Source organism: Poromitra crassiceps, assembly GCF_964638095.1.
Source record: "Poromitra crassiceps genome assembly, chromosome: 18".
In the NCBI taxonomy this organism is placed as follows: domain Eukaryota; kingdom Metazoa; phylum Chordata; class Actinopteri; order Beryciformes; family Melamphaidae; genus Poromitra; species Poromitra crassiceps.
Window position 1 is genome coordinate 2065126 of NC_139636.1, and position 6654 is coordinate 2071779.

Genomic DNA, 6654 nt, shown 5'->3' on the forward strand with positions numbered 1-6654 from the left:
TGTTACAACATTTCAACATTTCCAACCACCATCTCCTCCTTTTTTTTTTTTTTTTTTTTTTTTAATACAACTCAAAGTCCCCCAAGTGTCCTGGAGCCCTTGGCTCTCTCCGTGGCCGTGTTAGTCTCTGTGAATCTGCCTGCGGGGCTGATCCCACCTGCAGTGTCTCTGGGCTTTCACGTCCCTGAGTGGGGCCCGCCCGGTCATGGTCTCTGTGGAAACAGAGTCCTTCTTTCAGCCTGTCTAGGTGAAACCGCCGGGCGGCCGAGATCTGGGGGAAAGGTGCACCCCCCCCGGTATGGGGCCAACCTGTCTCGGTGGAGTACCTTCTTGCCACCAAGTGGCATCTGCACTCGGTACACCACCTCCCCCATTCTCTCCATGACCCTGCATGGGCCTGTCCAGTGACAGTCCAGTTTAGGGCTACGCCCTTTTTTTCTCCGGGGTGTGTACACCCAGACCAACTCCCCCCCCCTGGAAATGGTTTCCCTTTGCCCTCACGTCATAATTTCTTTTTTGTTTCATGCCTGCTTTCTCTAGCTGGTCCAGAGCGAAGTGGTGAGCGGACTCTAAGCGATCTTGTAGCCTCCTGGCGTACTCTCGCCCTGGGGGAGCGTCCAGTGCATCTGGTGGCTTGCCGAACGCCATTTCTGCTGGTGTCCGCAGTTCTCGACCTAACATGAGCAGAGCTGGTGTGCAGGAGGTGGACTCTTGTGTGGCAGATCTGTAGGCCATGAGGATGAGAGGCAGGTGCGTGTCCCAGTCCTTCTGGTGTTCCTCCGTGAGGATGGCCAACTGCTTTTTCAGCGTTCGATTGAATCTTTCTACAAGGCCATCGCTCTGGGGGTGCAATGCTGTGGTCCGTGTCTTTTTAATGTTCAGTTTCTCGCACATGGTGGCGAACACTCGTGACTCAAAGTTTCTCCCTTGGTCACTGTGTGGGGTCTCTGGTGCTCCGAACCTACTGAACATGCCGGTTACTAGTGCGTCGACCACCGTCCCCGCCTCCTGGTCGGGCAGTGCGTACGCCTCTGGCCATTTTGTGAAATAGTCCATGGCGACCAGGACGTATTTATTTCCACTGTCTGAGCGTGGGAAAGGTCCCATCACGTCTACTGCTACCCTCTCCATGGGGGCTCCTGCTGCTAGCTGTTGGAGCGGGGCGCGAGACTGGTCTAACGGGCCTTTGTACGCTGCGCAGAGGTCGCAGCGTCGACAGAAGTCCTGTACGTCTCTCCCCATCCTCCCCCAATAAAAGCCTTGTCTGATGCGACGGAGGGTTTTGTTTACCCCAAAGTGCCCAGCCCCTACAGTTCCATGGCAGCTCCTGCACACCTCCTCCCTCAGCGTCGTCGGCACTACTTTCCGCCACTTATGCTCTCCTGTCGCTGGCTCCTTCCAGGACTTCATCAGCACTCCGCTACTCAATCTCAGGGTGTCGAACCCTGCCCACAGCCCTTTGGTTGTGTCGGTGGCCCCTGCCACCTCTTCCCAGGGCGGCTTCTGGCCCTCTTCTACCCATTGCAGTACTGGTGACAGCTCCCTGTCGTTTTCTTGGTGGCCCCTCCAATCCGCTGCCTCTGCCACCCGCAGCGTCTTGCACACTGGTCCATCCCCCGTGTGGTTAGGGCAGATCCTAGCTTCCTCTTGGAGCTCTCTCTCTCTTCCTTCTCTCTTTTCGCAGTACGTACACCCTCTCTCTGCGCAGGGTCGTCGTGACAGGGCGTCTGCGTTGACGTGGCGCGCCCCTGCCCTGTGTTCTATCGTGAAGTTGTAGTCTGCCATTTTCTCTAACCAGCGGCACACTTGCCCCTCCGGCTCTCGGAAGGACCACAGCCACTGCAGCGCCGAGTGGTCGGTCCGTATGGTGAACCGCGGCTGCCCCAGGAGGTAATATCTAAAGTGTCGTAGTGCTTCTACTACGGCGAGGAGCTCCCGGCGGGTGACGCAGTAGTTACGTTCTGCTTTATCGAAAGTCTTGCTGTAGTACGCCACCACCCGCTCCCCGTCCGGCCCCGCCTGGGACAGCACGGCCCCCATACCCCCGTTGCTGGCATCAGTGTCTAGTAGGAACGGCAGGGCGGGGTCTGGTGCTCTAAGCACCGGAGACTCGGTCAGCGCTTTCTTGAGGGCTTTGAAGGCTAGGTGGCATTCTGTCGTCCAGTGGAAGTCTGCGTTCTTCTCTTTTAGCCTGAACAGTGGTTCCGCTATTTTAGAAAACCCGTTTACGAATTTCCTGTAGTATGCGGCTAGCCCTACGAAGCTCTCGAGTTCGCCTTTGTTTCTGGGGGTGGGCCACTCCATGACCGCCTGAGTCTTCTCTTCCAGGGTGCAAATGCCCCCCGCGCCGATGCCATGCCCTAAGAACTCCACCCTCCTCTTCAGGAAGTGGCACTTGTCTGGGTGTAACTTTAGACCCGCCTCTGCTATCTTCTGCAGGACTTTTCGTAACGCCCCCACTGCTGCCTGGAACGTGCCCCCGTGTGTCAAGATGTCATCTAAATACACGACGCATTCGGATCGGGGAATGTCTCCCAGCAGCTTCTCCATTAACCTCTCGAACGTTGCTGGTGCGTTGCACAGCCCGAAACTGAGTACTCGAAACTGCCACAGCCCCTTCTCTGTGCGGAAAGCGGTCTTTTGTTTGGCATCGTCGCGGAGGGGCACCTGCCAGTACCCGCTACGGAGGTCTAGGGATGAGAACCAGGATGACTCTCCCGCGGCGTCTAACAGTTCCTCGATGATGGGCATCGGGTATGCGTCTTTTTTTGTCACTTTGTTCAGCCCCCTATAGTCTACACAAAATCGCATTTTGGGGCTATTTTTCTTTCTCACCAGCACTACCCCTGACGCCCACGGGCTGTCTGATGGCTCAATGATCCCCGCCCGCAGCATGTTCTCTACAGCTTCGTTTGCTATCTCTCTCCTCGCTGCTGGGACCCGACGGGGATATGACCTGACGGGTCGCGCCCCCTCAGTGTCTATTTCGTGTTCCACCAGGTGGGTACAGCCTAGCTCATCATCCGACATGGCGAAAATGTCTTTATATTCCTCTAGTACCCTCCACAGTTCATCGCTCTGCTGGGGTTCTAACCCTTCGCTCGCCCTGAGCATCTCTAACCTCTCTCTCTCCCCCTCTGCCTGTTGCGCTGGCTGAGGGCAAGTGTTTGGAGGTGGGCTAGGGGCGGGGCTTTGTGGAGGGGCTTGGTCTGCTGGGTGGGGCTCATGCACTACGGTGACGCGATATACAGTGATGTTATTTACATTAGCTCTCTCCTCTGGAACGGTGGGAGGGTGGCCCATCTGGACTACTGGCCCCCCTGCAAATGTCAATGTGCTTTTTCCTAGGTCTACTGTGCATTTGTTTAGCGTTAAGTAGTCTTCCCCCAGGATGCAGGGTCCCGTCATTTCTACCACCCACACCGGAAAGTCCACTGTCTGTCCCCCCACTGTTATCATTACGTGTCCCCTCCCCCTCATTGGCATCAACTCACCGGATACTGTTCTTAGCAGTTGTGCTGCTGGCTGCTCCAGGCGCGTCCCCTCGGGCATCATGTTGACGTTCACCAGCGTTGCCGTACACCCCGTGTCCACCAGGGCGGCGCAGTATCTCCCCTGTAGGTAGACTGGAACATGGCAGCCGTTCATCACGCGCGGCCCGCTCTGCATGTTGACAGCTCCGGCGATGTCGTCTACTTTGGGGCCCGGCGGAGCCCCACCTCCCCGTTGCTGTCGGTGGGCTCCTTCCTGCGATGACGTGGCTACGGGGACTGTGGCATCGTAGACCCGTCTCGTCCCATCTGGACGGGCCCTGTGCCGTTTCCCTGGTTCCACGCTCTCCGGTGGCAGTCTGCTTCCCGATGCCCGGGGCGTCCACATCCCCAGCAGATTATGCTCCCTCGGGCCCAGCTGTTGTTCCGCTGGGTGGGCTGCCGAGCGGGGTTGGGCTGCAGGGTCGCTCTGCGGAGCAGTTGTTCTGTCAGCTGTTGTACTGACTCGGACAGTTCTTTCACCCTGTTGCCTTGCTCTTTCACCGTGTTGCTTTGCTCTGCCAAGGCCGTCTTCCACGCTGGCTCTTCTTGTAGCTGGCTCTCCGCTGCCATTCTCACCACTGGGGCGGCCTCCATTATGCCGCTGCTCTTGTCCCAGCCTTCTACTGTCTCTATCTCCAGCGCCAACCCCAGCGCTGCTCCCAATGTTTTCGGGTGTCCCAGCGTTACCTTCTGGCTTAGACTCCGTGGCTCGATGGCCTGGACAAAGTAGCTTAGGGCTAACCCATCCAGCGCCTCCGTCGGTAGCTGGCTGTATGCGCGCCGGCTGAGAGTCTCAATGTCCGTTGCCAGTGCACGCAGCGACTCACCCTGCCGTCTGCGTCTGTTACACAGTTCCGCGGCTACGATGGCCTGCTCCTCACATCGGCCGAAGCGTCTCCGCAGGACCCCCATCACCACATCCAAGTCCTTTGTATCAGCTATGGCCGACACGCACACCGTAGCCTCGCCCTCGAGGGCCATCACGAGGTGGCTGGCTCTCTCCCTTCTCGTCCAGCCATTCCATTCTGCAGCCTCTTCAAACTGCTTGCAGTATGCCTCCCACTCGCCTTTACTGTTGAATTTTGGCGGGGTGATTTCCTTTCTTCCTCGCCGCCCGCTGTCCTTTGTCGCCTCGACCCGTGTCCCGTCTTTGTCCTCGGCCCGCAGGCTAGCTCCGCTGGGCTGTGGCACAGCCTCCATGGCTACAGCGGCAATGTCAACCCGCTCGATCTTCACCCTCACCGGCCCCGGTTCCTCCGCTCCTTCTCCCGCTCCGCTAGCTTGCCTGCTAGCTCCCTTGAGCCGCGGGATAGCTTCCGTGGCTACGGTGATAGCGCTGTCTAGTCCGGATCTTATCTTCACCAACCCCAGGCTTTCTGCTGTTTTTCCCGCTCCTCGATTGAGTCGTTTGCGCTCTTTCTTCAGGAACTTGTTAACCATTTCGCCGAATCTGGAGGCAATATTCACCGTTTAAACTTCTGACGCCAGTGTAACGTTCCTGGTAAGTCATGAGGCAGAGGCTTCTTGTTGGTACAAGGTTCTTTATTCTCTGTTAGTTATATTACAACTCTCAGCGGTTGTCACGCTCATAACTAGCAACCTTCTCTTGTAGCAGTGTGTGGAGACTGACGCGCAGTCTTTCCCGGAAGTATTCCCACAGCATAGTGTTCCCCAATACAACACTCCCACACATCAGTTCCTATCTGTAGTTGAGACACTACCAATGCTCACCCCTGTATGTGTACTGCTGATTCGCTACAATATAATTCAACTTTTCCCCAGGGCAGTTTCACATTTCTCGAAGCAAATGACAAGGCAGAGTAGGACAGTAAACATGAAATGAAACTATTCTCATATGGCAGTGGTGTCAGTCTGCATTGAGTATACCAACTTCTAAATCCCCTCTAGCCTAGCCTAGTGTAAATGGAGGGAAGAGTCACAGATTAGAGGAGACAGACCAGGAAGGAAGAATGACTGGTGTAGGGCTACTAAATCATTTCATTTAGAGGTGTAGTTGCATTTTGTTCCCAGAGGAGGGCGCAATACACTTGTCTGTGAGGGCTATCAATTATTTTTAAGTCTACCTGGTTATATGCTCATATTCATTTGCCATTTATATATTTTTTTATTTTTATTTTATTTTTTATTTTTTTATTTTTTCAGGTTCAAGTTCAAGTTCCTTCTAGCCAGTCCTTGGCGAATCCTATGTGAATAAAAATACAATAGGCTACAGTAAGTAACCTATGGCAAATTCGATTTGATTTAATCGTTTTTGGTTTTCATTTTACACGTTACGGCTATTGGCTACGTTACGTATGTTGCCAATAAAGCCCATTTGAATGTAATTGAATTGCGAGAGAGAGAGAGAGAGAGAGAGAGAGAGAGAGAGAGAGAGAGAGAGAGAGAGAGAGAGAGAGAGAGAGAGAGAGAGAGAGAGAGAGAGAGAGAGAGAGAGAGAGAGAGAGAGAGAGAGAGAGAGAGAGAGAGAGAGAGAGAGAGAGAGAGAGAGGGGACACTCGTATCTCCGGAAACCTCGCTGTATGGATAATGCTGTCGGTGAGTGTGTTGATATTTGTTCTAGGCTACTGTAACTGTTCACCACAGATACACAAATTTATTATAGCCTAATTGATGATCATACAAACAGCATTTTCACAGAGTTGCCAACGCTACAGCATCAAGTCTGCTTTTAAATTGACTAATGCTTAAAGTTTTGCCTTTCGCTCAGGTGCGCTAACCTATGTGTAGAAGGCATGTAGCCTACATGATAAGATAACATTCACTGTAATGTACATCTAGGAGGAAAAAACTACGATTTCTTCTGGACAGAAAAGTATAATCGCCTCAGTTTTCAATTTCATTAACCCACCTTAAGGAGACATTCACCAGGGAACTCAGTGTTTACATCATACCGGTTTAATTGAATGTGCTAGAACATGTGCTGTGTTAGAACAGCTAGCCTACGGCAAACTATTATTCTATTCACTGTATGGTGAAACCGTACTTCTGTCTTTTAGAGAAACCCTTCTGCAGCACTGGAGGCTTCATGAGAAGATGGCATTTTGGAGGAGAAATACTTACATTGGTAAGAAACATTTTTAGCAGACCGGTGTCAGCTCAT